This window comes from Callithrix jacchus, chromosome 16, assembly GCF_049354715.1.
Source record: "Callithrix jacchus isolate 240 chromosome 16, calJac240_pri, whole genome shotgun sequence".
Classification (NCBI taxonomy): domain Eukaryota; kingdom Metazoa; phylum Chordata; class Mammalia; order Primates; family Cebidae; genus Callithrix; species Callithrix jacchus.
In genome coordinates, this window is record NC_133517.1 from 25277122 (window position 1) to 25296372 (window position 19251).

The 19251-nt window shown below is 39.1% G+C and overlaps 1 protein-coding gene across 6 annotated transcripts in view; it reads left to right on the forward strand.

The window, feature by feature from the left end:
* Positions 1–242: 242 nt before the first annotated feature.
* The window catches only part of SULF1 (sulfatase 1), a 195575-nt gene continuing 176566 nt past the window's right edge, over positions 243–19251 (forward strand). For all 6 annotated transcript variants that reach the window (XM_078352605.1, XM_078352607.1, XM_054246670.2 and 3 more), the window contains exon 1: positions 243–570. The gene's annotated coding sequence lies outside the window, so the exon portion shown is untranslated. The remainder of the gene's footprint in view (positions 571–19251) is intronic.

Consider the following 19251-nt stretch of genomic DNA (forward strand, 5'->3'; position numbering starts at 1 on the left):
TTTATCTCCTATGGAAGGGAAAATGTTTTGCTGAGAAGAAATGCCCTTGCACAAATTGGTAGTAAAAGATTTTTAGGGTTTCTGTGCCTCCTACTGAGGGTCCCCATCGTCACAGGGGAAGCATGAGGAGTTGTGAAAAGTAACGCACAACTGGCCATCAGAGTAATTCATTCCCTCCACCTTCTCTATAGCACCTCCCACTTCTCCTCTTTTTATAGCAGTCCTTTCTCTCCGAAAATCTCAGGTTACTTGACTGGGAGTTCTCAGACCTCCAGTTTCAGCCCTGCCCTCAGCCTCCAATCCGTAAGAGACACCCAGCCCTAGCAATTGGATTGGGCAGCCTGTCTTGACACACCACTGCGCTGAGTGCTTGAGGACGTGTTTCAACAGATGGTTGGGGTTAGTGTGTGTCATCACATTCAAGTGGGGATTAAGAGAAGGAAGACTGCCTTGCTGGAGCTGTGTGGTCTTCTCCAAGTGAGAGTCGCAGGCAATAGAACTACTTTGCCTTTGGAAGAAAAGGAGGAATTCATTTTCAGCAGCCACAAGAAAAGCAGTTTTTTTTTTCAGGTAAAGTAAAAGACATTGAATGCTTCTCTCCCTCTCTCTCTTTTAGCATAGTTTTGAATGGAATGCTAGCACGGCACACTTGTCAAAGCCAGTTGTTGCTGTCCTATCAATGCTGCTATTGTACGGCTGACAGATGACAGTGAGCATAGCTTGATGCTTGGCTGTCTTTGTAGAACTAACACTCCTCATGCCTTGCTTTTGAAGGTGTAGCTAAGAAAATATCTTTGGGAGCCACGTTTGTACCCTTTCATATCCCTGTTGTATACTCAAAACGGGAGCTATAAATCGCTTGTAGAGGGTAGCTAAGGCTGAGAAAGGATTTATTTCAGCTGTAGAAATTAAAATTCACTTTCAAACTGTTGCATTTTGCTGCTCAATTTATAAAGATTTTCTTTGAAGGGTCTGTTACTGAGTTGCTGGCAGAGATGGAAATGCTTTCTCCACCGATTTGTGCAAGGTAGATTATGTCTGATTTATGACAGCAAAGGGTGTTTTAAAACATTTTTTGGAGATTGACCTAAAGTTCGGAAACCCCTTAAGAGAAGGGGCTACCCTCTGAAGAGCAGCTAGGTAGCCTTTAAAACAAAAATGCTTAGAGCTGGAAGAAAAGCAGAGAAGGAAGAAGGAGGAAAACGTTCTTTAACATAGCCCTCTTGCAGCTGCAGGGCAAGCAGATGGAGGTAATTCATTTGCAGATCTGTTTGTGAAAGTTTTACAAGTCAAGGAAAACTAAAGTAGCATCTCTGTAATGGATCATTAAGAGTCACTGCATTTATAGGTTTTAGACTGGCTCACTGAAGTGTTAATTAAATGTAAATAGATTTTCAGGTTTAGTTATAAACAGACAAACAAAAAGGATTTAATTATAAAGTAGTCATTGGAAATTAATTGTCATCTGGTGCCTGAGCCACATAAAATGAGTTGTCATCGTACATGTGATTAGCCGTAACTGCTCTGCCAGAAGCACCCACCAAAATTGAATTGAGCTATTTATAAATATAACAAGGGAGTTCATGTGCTATGTTTAATCTGTGGTATTAAAAAAGGCCTTTGAAATTCAGGCTCTATTTTCACAGGAATCAAAACCCAAAATTTTTTATTTTCCAAATTTTCTAGAGAGATAGGTGAGCCAATGAGACTTCTGCTACAATCATATACTTGCTCTCCGACTACAACGTTCGTACACCTGTGGTGTGCAGAGATTCTGGCTCCTACTGGGCTTTCACATTTGGCAGAGAAAGCCAGCATTATCCTCACCCTTTGCAGGTGAGAGATTCTGTGGATAATATTATATATAAGCTGTTCTGAAATAAGAGCTGTTTAGGAGGTTGAATAACAGGATTTATGGCCAGTGCTTTGTGATTTTAGTATTCAATTGCATAAAGATGTCTGTAAAATTATGTTTCAAGTTGCAGTATATATATTTTTGCAACCATGCAGTTAACTTTTTAAAAATCCTTTTTTAAAAAAAGTTAAGATCAAAACAATATTTTAATATGTCCTTTAATTTTTATTCCAAATATTCTCCAGTTATACTCTCAAACTTCTCCTTCAATGAGAAATTATCCTCAAAAACGGCCAGGCAGTTATTCTGACTGAGTATTATCTGATTCCCAATATTACATAACCAAAATAGAACCAAGTTCATAAGCTGAAGTCTTTTGGAATTCCAGTCATTCCATTTTGGCTTTACAATGGAACTGGGATTTAAAAAAATAAAGACGGAAATGCAAACTAACACCTCGTGTTATATCAGGATTAGAACGACATGTACGGCATATAGCATGTGTGATGCTAACTATCAATGCCATCTCTCACTACCGCAGAAATATTTCAGGAGAAAGTCAAGTTCCTCCTCACAGATCAGATTTTCTTCCCTGAGATACGGCTTGGTGACCTCTAACAGAGGCAAGGTGCTGTTTAGCAGCAAGTGTCCCACCAGCATACGTCCTCAATGTTCAGACTGATCACAGGGCCGCCTGGACAGGATTTTGACAATGCGGGACAATTCCCCCCAAACAATTGTACACAGGATTAGACAGAGTAGAAACAAGAAAGGAAGTGTGAAGAGATCATAAATTCACACCTTGAAAGGGCAATCATGTTTTTGTCCCACTAACAGGGTAATGTGAAGTTACTTAGTGAATTGAAAGGAGTTGCTTAAAACACAGTGCCCACAGGGCAATCCCAGCTTCTTGTCAAAATTGAAATCTATTGTCCCAGATGGTAAACATGCAGAGACATATTTATGGTGACTTCTGCATACCTCAGTTTGACATTTGGTTTCTTCCTGATAGCACTTGTGCTGGTAACACATATGAAGTTCCCATCAGCATTCTACCAGCTGTGAAAGTGTTTGAGTGCACAGGATATCCCTCCCAGAGAAGTGAAAAATAAGGGAGGTTGAGGAGATCTGAAATGTGCACTGTTGATGCATCCTATCTCGGTATGCATTAAGGTGACAAATCTTAGAGGTGAAAAGTGGATTGAAAGCTTGATTTGTGAAAGTTCCAAAATTCATTTTAATGGTGGTGTGCGATACCAAAACACATTAGTCCAGGTATTGACTGAACCCATGGGAGGTTATGAGCAGGAGCCTCCATCAGGAAACTAGAAGGGGTCTATTCTGTTTTCCTTCTAAGAAAATGTAAATGACTTCATGCAGATTGTTGTAGTCATTTCCATCACGCTAGTAGAGACAAGTGGCAAGTGGGGCATTTCCTATTTCCTTTCCTAATTATGTAACCATACTGGAATAGAGTTTTGTTCTTCTGTGTTTTATATTGAAAATGAGTTTATTCTTTAAATGGAGCAGTGGCTCACACCTGTAATCCCAGCAGTTTGGGAGGCGGAGGCCCGTGGATCACCTGAGGTCAGGAGTTCAAGTCCAGCCTGGCTAACATGCTAAAACCCCGTCTCTACTAAAAATACAGATATTAGCCAGGCATGGTGTCGGGCACCTCTAATTCGAGCTACTGAGGAGTCTGAGGCAGGAGACTCTCTTGAACCTGGGAGGTGGAGGTTGCACTAAGCCAAGATCATGTCATTGCACTCCAGCCTGGGTAACAAGAGTGAAATTCCATCTCAAAAAAAAAAAATTCATAAAGCAGGATTTCTGATACTGAGCTATACATAGAATTAGATTTCCCCAACCGTTGCCACATGGATGGGCCAACCAAACGGTCAGCACAAGACATCTGTTTTTTTTCCTCCCTGTGCAATACTTTTGCATGGAGAGCATGAAGTAAATTTAAGGGGATTAAAAATTTGAAAAGCAGACTCTAAATAGACGATTACTTTTATCATTATTGACTTTGGGGAGAGAGAGGCTCAGGTATGAAATTAGGTCTATGATCATGTGATAAATTTACCTTTTATTTAGGTTCAATCCACGAAAAAAATTTTGAAAGGAGATATTTTATGGAAAAAATTTGTCCTGAAATATGTTTCCTATTTAAAATATTTTTAATCTACCTTAATATCCTGGGGAGGTGGGGAATTCGCCTGTTAGCCTTTTTTTTCCCTCTCCCCCATAGCCAATCTGTCATCAAATTCTGTGAGTGCTTCCTTTAAAATGTCTCCTACATATGGCCCACAGTTACCATCCCCAGGACAATGATTATCTCACATATGGGTCACTGCAACAGCCTCCTAAATGCTCCACTTGCCTCCATTTCCCTCTTCTGTCTACTACAGCAGACTTAGCTTCCTAAAACGCCACTTTCATCAAAGCATTTCTAGTCTGATAACTACCACGTGGACCCTTACTACCCACAAAATGAAGTTCAGTTCTATAATGTGCTGGCCTTCTGTTATTTGGCCCGAACTTTCCAACTGTATCTCCCCACCAGGTCCCCACCACCTCAGAAGTCTACCCTTTCTTCCAGCTAACGCAGCCAGCACAGCGTCTCCACTTGCTAGTCTTTGCTTTCAGCCCTAACCACTCCAGTTCTCTATCTTGTCTTTAAAATGAGAGTTTGTCATCATGTGCACAATTCCTTCTAAGTCTACATTCACAAGCCTGTGTGTAAAATGCCCCACCCCGTTCATCCTTATCACCTCTATATATTTATCCTTGAAAGTTTCAGCTTAAGTTCCATCGCCTTTGAGAAGCCTCCCTGACTGCTAGGTCTTCCAGCAGTATTTTCTTCCCTTTATGCTGGCCGTTGGTTATCTATGGATTGCACTTAAAACAACTGCTTTACTTTTTATCCTGCTTTATAGTTTGTTTGTTTATGCCTTGACTTCTCAGGAAGGGTGACAGGGACTGGTCTGGTCCACTTTAGTGACCTACAGAAGACCCTAATAAGTGTGCTTACTAACGCAACAGGGTATTCGAACACCCAAGGCACTTTCCTCTCTAGTCACTCCACTTTAGAGCCATTAACTGGCTCCAGTAGCTTCCTTCCCACCCAGGACAGGAAACACACATAAAAAAAAGAGAGACTTGGTAGGTTTTATTTTGGGGAACCTTACTGAAAATGCCCCTAAGGCAGAAAGTGAAATAATTGTCCCAGATTAAGCTTAAGTGTTATAGGAAAAGTCCCTGTCAAATTCAGCTTTAACTATGGTAGAAATGACATGTATTGGCTGCTGCTCTATCGTAAAATCTCAAATGTGACTTCGTAGCAGGAGAGTACAGGCTCTGCGCTCAAACAGACCTGTGTTCTAATCCAGGGACCATCTCTCTGGCTGTGTGGCCTTGGACAGGAAACTGACTCATTCTGAGTTTCAGCTCCCTCCTTTGTAAAATAGAGATAGGAGTACTTATCTTGGAAATGTAAAGAAAACACATAAATCATCTAGCTCAGTGCATATCCAGTATTGTATGATCAATGAATGGAAGTGAGAGAAGGTTGATTGGTGCATACATAGATTCAGACCTAGGATACAAGAATGACAATCATTCAGCTATGTCAGTCATTAATCCTATGTATTTATGTTATGTCTTCCTTAAGCATTTTCTTCTGCCACCAAAGGCAGGGGAATAAGGAAAGGACAGAGAGAGCAAGGGAAAGAGAGTGAGAGAAAGAGCAAGAAGGAGGGAGGTACTCTTGGCATTTAGGGATTTGGAGCAACAGAGCTAATGGCTCTGTAGGGGACAGTAGTGACAGTTAAATACACGTTGAGGGAGGAATGAAGCCCTGGGTTCGTTCCTGGGCTGCCGTGTGCTGTTGGGGAACAAACGACCCTATCTGTGGACCTCAGCAGGGATTTGGATTCACTAAGGGTCATCTGCTTCCCTTCTTTCCTCCTGGCTTACCATCTAGAAAGAAATATTAATAATAACTTGGCAAAACACTTTAGAGAGTCAGATTGGGATTCCAGAAGTCATTGATAAAGCAAGATACCATTTAGACTTCACCTCCAAACCAAATTTAACAAAAAAGCTGAAAGCAATTAGCTTGATCCCCTTACCAGTCCCAAACTCTGCACCCATCATCAAACACTGAACCTTCTATTTGTGCCTTTTCCCTGGAAGGGCAGCTGACTGCAAAATTCTCTAACAAGGCACTGAGTGCACCTTAGCAAATAATGTCCTTAGGCATGGGATATTCAATTCCAGCTTTCTGATCATCTGGCCTGCACCTGCCCTCAGCCAGGGAGAGGAAAGAAACTGGAACTGCCTAGGATGATGGGCAAGGCAGTATTTCTAGAGATCCCTCCCTCTTCTCGCAAACATATCTATCAAATTTTCAAAGAGAGGCTTTCACAATTATTTTTTGACGTCATCTTCAGCTGCAGCAGCTAAGCTAGTCTTCTTTGCCCTCTAAATATACAATCCATGTGTTCCTGCACAATTCTGTATTAAACTTTTTAAATTTTAATTTAATTTAATTTTTTGAGACAATGTCTCACTCTGTCATCCAAGCTGGAGAACAATTGCAATATCATAGCTCACCACAGCCTCCATCTTCTGGGCTCAAGTGATTCTCCTGCCTAAGCTTTCTGAGTAGCTAAGACTACCGACACGCACCACCATGCCCAGCTACTTTTCATCTTTATTTTTTAGAGACTGGGTCTCACTATGTTGCCCAGGCTGGTCTCAAACTCCTAGCCTCAAGTGATCCTCCTGCCTCAGCCTCCCAAAGTGCTGGTATTACAGCTGTGAGCAACACACTGACCCTAAACCATTTTTAATTTTTTTTTAAATGTAGCTCTTCACGTTACCTCCAAAGGTAAAATTTTTCTTATGCTGTTTTGTTTTTACTTTTGCTTACTACACAAGTACAATGCCATAGGGAACTATGTCTACATTTTATAAAATGTGAATCTAAGGGACTTGGACATGCCACTGTTTAACTGTTGTGGGTGAGGTTGATATTAAACCTCTGTGCTGAATAAATGAACAGACACATTGCATTTCTCAATCAAAAGTTTTAATTGTAAAAGGTAGAGTCTCTCAAAATAAATCTATAAATTTCAGGTCATACTAATCAAATTCTAAAATAAAGTTAGAAGGTTGGTGATGGGAGTGGAGTTTGGGAACTGGCAAGAGCCCAGATGGCTCTTGTGTCATATAAACTAAAAAGATTCTAAAGCTGGATGGACAATAAATTCATGAGCAAGGCTAGACATTTTCACAAAACAGTACCCGTGTAAGATGGGGATTTGTCTTATTACATACCCAATCACATTCTAAAATGATAACAATTGAACTGTATGTTCTTAAGCAATGGACTCTGATGTGGATTTTCATCTACTGTCACATAGTTTTACTCTAGTTCTTCTTAGTTTTGCTCTATTCTTTTGTCGGCATTGACCAAATCTTCAGCTGAGCTACAAACCGCTGTAGCCAGATACTAGTTCTGTTGCTAGAATTAATGGAAACTCTGAACTAATTTTTTATTTTGTCTTATGATCTTTCCAATTTGTAAGTAAAGTTACTAATACATGCAACTTTTCCCATTCATAGAATACAAAGAAGATCTGAAACAGGTTTGTTTCAAGAACTCAGGAAAATCCCCTTGTATTTCTTTAACGACACAGGCCCGAAGATTATTCAATCTAAGTGTCTTCTCATTTTTCTGAACAATACGAGCACATTGAGCACATTGATAAAAACCAAAATGGAAATCTGAAATACAAAGGGTTCTGTTTACTTCCAGTTTTGTGGTATGGTGTTATAGCCAACATCTGCCATGTTATTTTAAAGTAACATTAAAGGTTTAATGATTAAAAGATATTAGCCATACTAGAATTATGGTGGGGAAAGAATAATTGCATTCAGAGTGAGCATTTATTGGTAATGACTTTAGAAGTGTCGACCTATAGATATTATCTTCAAACCACTATCACAAATATGTCTTTGCATCCCAATCACCTTTCTGTAATATAACATGTGCTCTGAATAGACTTCCTGCCAATTTAAAGTTTCACCCTTAACATTCATCTGCCAGTAATCAGTCTTCTCCTGAAAAGAATGTTCCTGTAAACAGACGTGCTTTACCGTGCATCCAGCTTTCATTTTATAAAAAGTGCATCCCAGAAAAGAGAGGCCCCTACAAATCATGTTCTCCTTTTCTCTTCTGAGAACTTCACGCTGATAAAAGAAAAGAAAGTTTACACAAGGTCAGGAGATCGAGACCATCCTAGCCAACATGGTGAAACCCCATCTCTACTTTAAAATACGAAAATTAGCTTGGTGTGGTGGTAAGTGTCTGTAGTCCCAGATACTTGGGAGGCTGAGGCAGGAGAATTGCTTGAACCCAGAAGGCAGAGGCTGCAGTGAGCTGAGATCGCACCACTGCAGTCCAGGCTGGTGACACAGTGAGACTCTGTCTGAAAAAAGAAAAAAATAAAATTAAAAAGAAGCCTAGAGACTTTATATGTGTTATTACATTCTTTTTCACATGTGATATTTAAATTTAGTAAAGGAGATTTATGGTATGGACCCCCATATCAAACAGATTAAATCTCTTCATTTTACTTTGACTCAGTTTCCTGCTCTATCAAATGGAGCCATGTTTATCACAAAAGGTTGTTAAAAGATTAAATAAGATAAAAAAAAAATAAGATGCTTAACACAGAAGGCAGAACAGAGAAATTGCACAAACACAAAACACAAAAGCTGCATTTTTGTTCCAAGATGGCAAATGAAATGGGTTGAGCGGAGGCGTAGTAATAAACTGAGTATGTCCTTTTCACATAAAAATAGCACTTTTTAATCTGATGATCTGTATGACACAATTTGGAGATACAATGAAGGGGACCACTTGGCAAAGAAGAGAAGGAGGAAAGAAAAAGGAAGAGGGGGCCGGGCACGGTGGCTCACGCCTATAATCCCAGTGCTTTGGGAGGCCGAGGCGGTTACATCACGAGGTCAACAGATCGAGACCATCCTGGTCAACAAGATGAAACCCTGTCTCTACTAAAATTACAAAAATTAGCTGGGCATGATGGTGTGCACCTGTAGTCCTAGCTACTCGGGAGGCTGAGGCAGGAGAATTGCTTGAACACAGGAGGCAGAGGTTGCGGTGAGCCGAGATCACGCCATTGCACTCCAGTCTGGGTAACAACAGCGAAACTCCATCTCAAAAAAAAAAAAAGAAAGAAAGAAAAGGGGAGAGGGAGGAAAAGAGGATATAGAGGCAAAGAAAAGAAAAAAGGGAAAGGAGGAGAGGATACATTGTGATCTTCTCTTGCCTCTGCTCTGTGCCTTGCTATTATAAGCATTTCATGTCATAGCTAAATCAGGTCAGATCCTAGAGTGTCCTGACACATCAGGTAGAGAGGTTGGACTTGGTAGCTAAACAGATGCCTTACGAAGTTTAAGCAGTAGATTTTTTTAAAATGTGGAGAGATTAAGAAAAAATGAGAATGAAAGTGAGTGAGTAGAGACAGAGAGAGAAAGAGAGAGGGGAATAACAAGACAATTGGTCCCCAAAGTCCAAATGAGTTTTAAGAATATTGTCTATTCTCATTGAAGCAGTGAGAATGAGGAAAGGATGGATGTAAGAAACATTGTGAAGAAATACTAACATAACACAACTTGGTGATGAGTCAAATAGAGGACAAAAGAGAGGGAACTACTGAGGTATCAGGCCCAGGACACCAGGAAATGGTGATTGAACTTAAAGCTACTGAAAGTGGAATTTCATTCAGCAACACAATATATTTCCAAAGTGACAATGCTTATTATGGAAAAAATGTTTATCCATTATCTGTAAACAGACTATACTTGATATAACTTTATAATGGTAAATATGTAATAGGTAAATATATGTGTATATCAGTGTTTAATAATATATGTGTTGCCAAAGAGAGCACTCAATGTTTAATAATATAATTTAAGCAAATAAAATCTAATATTCTGATCATTGGTGGGCATTAGAATACACAACTGTGACTTTCATACGACATATTTCTCCTTAGCTGGGCAACCTGGCCAAAGATCCTTAGATAAAAAGGATCTTTTCTCATATTAAGAAAATGGTTGGCCAAGTAACAAGCTAGCATTTCTAAAATTTGGGGGAAGTTAGGGATATTCAAGTCAGAACACTCTACATATGCATAACTCTTATAATTCTCTTGTTTTGACTAAAAGAATGCTAGTGGAGAGGAACATGAAATTTTAAAGGTCTAGAGGCAACAAGAGGTGAAATATTTAAGTTCCCTATGCCTATAAACCTTCATATTCTACCTTGGAGAGGGCTGATTGGCATCCTTTCACAGAATGTACCAATGACTTACTTCCAAATGCAATACACGTTCCTTTCTTCGCTACAAAGACAAATCATCCCTAATTTTAAGATTTGGAAAAGATTTCCCCATTCCCCTGCTTCTTTTTCTATCCTCTCTTGTTTTGTCCTTTTTTATTTTATTTTATTTGTTTCAACCATTTCCTCCTCAAAAGAAAAGGGCCATTCTTTAGTCAAGTCTTCCTACTAAATCGATGGGTGGTTTTTAGAATTAAGTATAGGTTTCTTAGAAGTAGAAGACTGTGTTGCCATTTCAAACTCTTGCATTATATGTTGGAGGCAGCACAATTGAAAGAATACAGAGTTTGAGTCAGCAAGATCTGGAACTGAAATGTAACCCTGGTACTGAAAATTTGTGGGGATAGCATTGACCGTGGAGACTTGACAGCATTTTGCTTCCTCAAAAGTGACTTGGGTTCTATTCAAGTTTTTAATGAAGACTTTGGCCTGTTCTACTTTACCCAACCGAGTTTTCTGAACCATATTCCCTGGTTCCTGTGGGAGAAGCATCAGCCTAAGTATCAGCACCTGTAATCTATTTCTCACTAAGGGCTGCCAGACATGAGGGACTAATTGACATGAGCCAGTTTATATTTGGAGTCCATTAATGGCTAACAACTGAATTGTTGAGACATCCAGTGCAACGAACCAGAGGGAAAAGAATAACACACAAGTGCCATGGTTAGATCAATAATCATCATCTGCAGCAAACACAAAAGTTGAGCTTAGCTGCCAAGCTTAAAACTAGGTCTCTTCATCTAGTACCCACTTAGGTCAATGGGCCTAATAGAGTTTCGGGACTGAAACATGAGCTGATATTTCCAAATTTCTTAATTTCGGATTGTCTAAATTCAGATTTCAATTCAAGATTCTACTCCTATATGTTACACTTTTAGATCTGTCTTGAAGGTACAAAGACTCTGGAATTGGAGAAGTTTGGTGCTTCTTAGAAAAGAAAACTGAATAAATGGAGAAGCCAGAAAAAAAAAATCAATGCAGTCAAAACATGTTCTTTCCTAGAGTCACTTTGCCTTTTCTGTCAAAAGTCACTATACCTCTTATGTCAAATAAAAATCAGGACAGAAAACAGAGGAAAAATAAGCTATACAAAAAACTTCATGTATAGCAATTGTTATTCTCATTAGCCATTCTTCTACAAAAACAGCTGTCTATCTAACATTCTGGTCAACCACTATAGTAGTCTAAGAAGTGGAATTAGAGGTGTTTCTACAATTGCTTCTACCATTGTCATAACTTCTTTGGAAGCTTAGAATACCTGACTTGGGCTGAGCGCAGTGTGGCTCATGCCTGTAAACCCAGCACTTTGGGAGGCCGAGGCGGGCACCAGGAGGTCGAGACCAGCCTGGCCAACATGGTGAAAACCCGTCTCTACTAAAAATAAAAAAATTAGCCAGGCATAGTGGTGTGCACCTTTAGTTCCAGCTACTCAGGAGACTGAGACAGAAGAATCACTTGAACTCAGGAGGTGGAGGTTGCAGTGAGCAGAGATTGCACCACTGTACTCCAGCCTGGGTGACAGCATGAGACTCGGTCTCAAAAAAAGAAAAAGAATACCCCACCTGACTTCCTCATATTTCATGCTGGGCAAATTAAAATCTATATTTTATTATTTCCTTGATAACTTTTCAAGTCTGAAAAAACAAGCACACAATTAGCAATGAAATAAAAGTTGCTGAATAATGACAGCAGTGTTGGAGCTAGGAAAAAGAGGTAGGGTGGTACAGTGGAAAGACATTAGAAATCTGGATTCCAGAACTTGGCTACCATTATTAATAGCGCGATTTTGAGCAAATTAGTTAACCTTTCAGGAGCATGCCACCATCTCTTTGCCTGCATTCTATCATTCCCTTCACCTAGATGACATTATTCTCCTTTACTGGCAAACTCTGCTCCTCCTTTATGACAAGCTTAAATAAAGCATTCTCCTTTGTTGTTTTTTGGCGAAAGGGCCCTGCTCTGTCACTCAGGCAGAGTGCAGTGATGTGATCATGGCTCACTGCATTCTTGACCTCCTGGGCTTAAGTGATCCTCCCACCTCAGCCTCCCAAGTAGCTGGGACTGCAAGCACACACCAAACCTGGCTAACTTTATTTTCTGTAGAGATGAGGTCTCCCTATGTTGCCCAGCTGGCCTCAAACCCCTGGGCTAATGCAATCTTCCTGCCTCAGCCTTCCAAAGTGCGGGGATTACAGGTGTAAGCTACCACACCCAGCCTAAGCAGTGTCCTTGAAACTAAAAAGAATGCTTGGAGGAAAGAGGAAGGACTTCAATCCAGTTCTGCATCTAAATTGAGCTCTGCACTTTATCTCCTTCCTATGTCCATTCGTTTTACCTACTCGTGTTAAACTCATCTTGTTTCTACACCGTTTCATCATGTCATTCCGCTACTCTAAAACAGCTGTCTCCCAACTTTCTGCAGCATCTACTCTAAATAAAGGAGCAGCAATTAAGAACCTTCATGATCTTTTCCACTATAACCATCCCACTCCCCCATGCACTTTCTGCTCTTCCCTAAAGTGGTTCAACATGTCCTGAATTTACATCTTTACTTCTGCTCCAAGGCACGTGCTCACACTGTTTTCTGGGCTAGGACTGCCTCCCATCACTGTTCTGCATGTCCAAATTCCACCCCTCCTTGAAAAGAAGGACTCAAGCCTCATTACCTCCATGGAACTTTCTTTTCCTGACTCTTCCAACCATCAATAATCTCTCTCTCATCTGTGCTTTCTTTCCACTTAAAATCTTGTCATATAATTTTAACTCTTAATTATGTACAATTTTGCATTTATTCTTATTCTCATCATTTTTTTAAATTGCTTTCTCTCTCTTATATGATTAGAAACATTAAGGCAATTGAGTTTTAAGTGTCTGCCTCTATCAAGCATAGCTTCAAGGTGGCATAGCCAGTACATCCTAAAGGCCTGCATTACGCATTCACAGTTAGAATGACCCAGGACTACTGGGATAGAACATTATGTTTTAGTCATTGAGAATTTTAGGAAACTAATCAGCAGCACATTCACAACTACCCCGGGCATTCTTTTGACAATGTGGAAGGCACTATCTCAGGCACTGATTCTCTGGCTCAGATTTTTTGTTCCCATCTTCTGTCCACATCACTCTCCAGGGCCGCGTTTGCGCCAGCTGGATTCCATCCAGAAACGGATTCAAATAGATAATAGGCCAACTAGAATTCCCATCTTCCTTGATTAGATGTGAAATTGTATAGCTGGGTGTCACTCACATGCCAGCCACTCAGGATTCTATGTTATCAATTAATTTCTCTTGAGAGCTGAACTGGGGAGATTGTGACAAATCTGTTTTCAAGGACTTGTAAAATTACAGATAGACCAGATTTTCATGGATAGTGCTAGATATATAGGCCTGTCCACTATGTGCTGCATAGCATCAATTAAAACACCCTGTTAATTTCACAGTAAATCATACTGGGTTTTTGGTTTTTTTCTGCATTGGGAATGGGTGGTAAAAATGTTGTCTAGGAATGGCATTCTCATTTGTAGGACAATTAGCAACTGAGGTAAAAGGATTTAAATTACTTAGAAGAAAGAAGAAATTATTGCACACTTTCAAAACTACTGAATCTTATTTGTCATTGCTTCAGTAATTTAGAATACGCGGTAGATTTTCCAGAAAAGGATATCATAGAAACACAGAATGTTGGAGGCATACCTCAGATCATCTAAGCAGAATCTCTCATTTTACATCTGAGAAAACATAGGACTGGGTTTGTTGCGAGACCTGCCTAAAATCACCAAATTCATTCTTAAAAAGCAGAGTTCTATACCCAGCCTTTATCTTTTTTAAAAAAGTGCGAGTCAGTAAATTCTAATGGGACGAAAATGAGTTCATGTGTCCTTTTTACATTAGGATTTAACAAGGAGAAGGGATGAATCCAGCTCCCTATTTGACCATGGACTTTCTTGCTGAGGGCTACCGTGAGTAATCAGGCATTATAAAGGATGATTGGGACTGGAACAAATACAAGGAAAAGGATTTTATTTTTTCAGATGTAATTCCTTATGGAAAATCTGTTCTAATGGAGATCACCAAGCACTGTTGCTATGGATGATCTGTAAAAACATGCAGCTTTATCATAGAGAAACTTCTTTGTAAAAGCATTTTTTTTAAACTATGCTTAAGGAATACATTGTCCACTATTGATGATGACAGTATTAACCATCACAACTTCAAAACAATTTTCATTTGCACTAAATCACTGGAACTTGTAATATTTTGGGTAAGGAAAGCAGATATGTCATTTCTGTATACCAGAAAACTGAATCTAAGGGACAGCATGCCATTTGCCCAAGTCTAAAACCCTTAGTGAGGTAACGAGTGTTAGAACTCATGTCTTCTGGCTCCCACTTCACTGCCGAATACTTCAAATGATTTCAAATATACCACATTTTGTCAAGATTAGGGACACCTATTGCGTTAGAACTGTTGATGTCACCTTACTGGAAAATCAACGCTTGAATATTTCCTCAGGTACTAGAACTTTCCCAAGACAAGTATATGAGCAATATTCTTCACAGCTTAATAAATTACATGACTGTGTATACAATTATGCATCTATATAATTTACATTTGAAATGATTTATTGGCAAAGGAAGTAACAGTAGTCATTACTGGATTATAAATATGCTTCCTAGTCATAACTTCCATTTTCCATTTTTTACTATTAGGAATAACAGTTTAATAACTCAAAATAAAAAGATTAATTTGGAATATCCTAAGTATGGTTTTGACTTTTTAAAACAGTTTTGTTTTTAAGATATGTTCTAGATTTCCTTTTAGTTGTCATAAGTATCTCAAGAAAGCCATTATGATTTCCAGAGCAATGAAAAAAAATATGTCATAGGAAAAAGAGCATATTTGTTCATATTTTTAGGTTATTGGTTCATATTTTTAGGTTTAGGTTTATATTTCGATCCACTGGAAAATGTGATTGCAAATCTGGTTAGAATTGTAACAATATCAGGCTTACCAGTATTACAACTTCTTATGAAAGTGTAAATTCTGTTGAGAATGTGAAGATAAAGTGCAGGAATAATTATCTTTTTTTATAGCTAAACTTTAGAATAGTGAATGCTATTGAAAAAGGGACTCTATGAAAGTTCTTTTTTGATCCATAAGAGTACTTTGTTCATACTATTTTCCTTTTTTTAAGTTTCCAACTTTTATTTTAAGGATTAGGGGTACATGTGCGGGTTTGTTACAAGGCAAATGTGTGCCATGGTGGATTGCTGCACGGATCATCCCATCGCCCAGGTGTTAAGCCAAGCTTCCATTAGCTATTCTTCCTAATGCTTTCCCTCCTCCCAACCGCCACCCTATGACAGGCCTCAGTGTGTGTTGTTCCCCACCATTGTGTCCATATGTTCTCATCATTCAGCTCCCACTTATAAGTGAGAACAGGTCACCACCTGTTTGGTTTTCTCTTCCTGAGTTCGTTTGCTAAAGATAATGGCCTCCGGGTCCATCCATTTCCCTGCAAAGGACATGATCTCTTTCCTTTCTATGTTCATGCTATTTTCAACTAAGCCTATACATTAAACACTTCTATAAAACAATGCTTCCCTATTTCCTATTCGTCTCTCAATTGTTGCTTATAATGAAAATAAAGTGTGCCATTTTCACTACTCAAAGAAAAGGCCAGAAGAAATAAAGCTGAGCTCTTACTAAACTCTTAACAGCTGTATTCTTGATTTTCCATCAAGTGGCAACTGCTCTTCGGTTTCTATCACCTTGCCCCAAACATGCTCATAACCTCCACAAAAAAGACCACATAAAATGGCAAACTGTTAAAATGAGAAAGAGCACCAAGAAAAGATGCAAGTCCTTGCAGGAGGAGTACAGCTCAAAAAGGATGACACAGAGGACGAGACCATAGGTCTCCTTTGCTCTCACCACTGAGACAGATTTCACACTATGATTGGCTTGTTATGCAAACAGATGATGGGCTCTTTTAGTTTTCACTCTGCCACCATTTGTAATTTGATTTGTAAGTAATTTGATTTTCCCCATAGTTTACGAAATATACAACCTTTAATTTTATGTAACAATTTATACTTTTCAACATGTTCTTAAAACATTTCATTTGATTTTGACAACCTTATGGAGCAAGCCACATAACTAAGCACTTGTGCCCATTTTAAAGAATTAGAAGCAGAGACACATCTTAGGTGATATATACTGAAATATTAATGTTTAGTGGTATAAGATCATGATGTGTGCAGTTTATTCTCAATAGCTCAAGGGAGAAACATATATATGGAATATATATTATATATGTATATAAAATCTTTGTGTGTATGTACAGAGAGAGAGGTGAAGATGGTGGAAATGAAATTGATAAGGCAAGCGATTGGGGCAAGTTGTTAATGATAAATGAGTATGGGTAACTGGTATGTAAGTGTTCTGTGACTCATAACTTTCCCATAAGTTTAAAATTGTTTTTAAATACAAATTGTTTAAAAAGAGGCACAGTAGGGTGTGGTGGCTTACTCCTGTAATCCCGGCACTTTGGGAGGCTAAGGTGGGCAGATCACAAGGTCAGGAGTTCAAGACCAGCCTGGCCAACATAGTGAAAACCCTTCTCTACTAAAACTACAAAAATTAGCCAGGTGTAGTGGCATGCATCTGTAGTCCCAGCTACTTAGGAGGCTGAGGCAGGAGAATTGCTTGAACCTGGGAAGCAGAGGTTGCAGTGAGCCGAGATCATGCCATTGCACTCCAGCATGGGTGACAGGGTGAGACTCTGTCTCCAAAAACAAAAAAAAAGGAAGTAGAGGAAAGTTAAGTAATTTGCATTAATAAACAGCTGATTAGAGGCAAAGTGAAGAACTAGAATCCAGGTCTCCTACCTGTAATCTATTTCTGTAAACTGAAAGTAATTTCCACTTAAATCATAGTCAGCCTTCATAGCTGCAGTTCCACATCAGTGGATTAAACCAAGCTTGGATAGAAAAACTATTCAGGGAAAAAAAGTACAACAATTAAAAAAATACAGATTTTAAAAATACGATATAACTATTATAGTTACAAAGCACTTACCTTGTATTGGGTATCATAAGTAATCTCGAGAGGATTTAAGTTATGGGAAGATGTGTGTAGGTTATGTGCAAATATTATGTCATTATATATCAGGGACTTAAGCATCCCTGATTTTGGTATCTATAGTGGGAATCTGGAATCAATTATTCAAGGAGACCGAGGGAGACTGTGTTGATAAATCACAACCATACGTTTTGCCAGTCAGTCATCAATAATCAGTACATAGCTGAGGGAAAACCCATAATGAGGATTTATTAATAACTTTTATTTATACATCATACTACTCATTGCAAATTGTTTTCACCAACTTTATTTTATCTATAATATTTCCAATGAAGTAGATAGGACAGGCATTGTGGGACCCATTTTACAGATTAAGAAACAGGCTGTGAAGGTTATTTGTACCATCAATGTTTACAGCTACTAAATGGCAGAGTTAAGAAGGATGCCAGTAGAGAATATCGGAAAGAGCACTGGTTCTGGAATTCAGGATTTCAATTCCAATATGCTGTCTTAGCATTCTAATGCCTTTTCATACTCCTAATGACCATACCTAAAACTTCAGGGCTCACGTTGTATTTGGCTACAGAAAAATAACATTCTTACCAGCACAGTAACTCACCTCACCTGTAGTCTCAAGTAATTGAGAGGCTGAGGCAGGAGGATCACGTGAGCCCTGGAGTTCCAGGCTGCCGCGCGCTATGATTGTGTCCACTACAACCCAGCCTGGGCAACAGAGCGAGGCCCCGTCCCTAGCAAAGCAAAATCAAAAGCATCCTCTTAAAGAACACAACACAATGACTGCGAAAGACGTTGGTTTTACTTACTAACATTATGTATAACACTAACAGCTAATATTTAGTAAATACATATTTACCATGTGCAAGTAAGTGCTGTATATACATTACCTAATTTAATTTATGTAACATTTCTGTGACATAATTCTCTTGGTCACAATCTTACAAGCAAGGAAACAGGCCCTGAGTCTGACTGACTTGGCCAAGGTTACAGATGTGCAGGGGCCAAGGTTGGATACGGACCCAGGCAATCTGACTCCAGGCCCCCTACCATTTATAACTACTCTTTATTCCACATTTTCCTTTTTTTCCTTTAAGCTCAGTGGACTATTTAACAAACGTCTTTTCCTCACATTTAGTAATTTTTCAATTCTGAAATTAAGATAATCCTTTCTGGAAACATAGTTTATATGGAAAAGCATTTTCACGAAAAAATAGATCCTCTTTCTTATTTGCACTCTCTTGAAAGCAGACACCACATCTTATCTGCACCAATAGCAGCTCTCTGCACATGTGGAACATTCAATAAATGTTTGTTAAATGAATGAATGATGTTCAGAATTATCTATTAAAAAGCTTTTAAGACATCATGATCTAAATGCTTCAACACAAGACCTAAAATTTAAGTTGGCTCAAGTCACCAAATCTCAACTTTAGAGCAAAGCACACAGTTTTGGTGCCAGGAAAACAAATAAATGAAAGCAGAAAACAAATTTCACTTTTAAGAAACTTTTAATTCAGCCCTTGGAAAGTTGAACCACTCTGTGGATGTTTGAAAGAATGTGGCCTTTGACTATCTGGATAACCTTTTTTAGATTATAATCTATTGTCTGCATGACAAAAAGTGATGCCCATGCTCACCTCTGTCTGCATTTCCTGCTTTTCCCTTTACCATATCCAGATAGGATAAAAAAAGGACCAACAGTCAAGCAAAGACCATGGTCTCAGGACAGGAGGAGAACCACCTCTAGGATATACAGCCAAGCTTTCTTTCTTCCCATTTGCCTTCTTCTTCCCCTTCCCCTTCATCTGCTCCCCGTCTCCTCCTCCCCCCTCCTTTTTCTTCTTCTTTTTCCTCTTGTTCT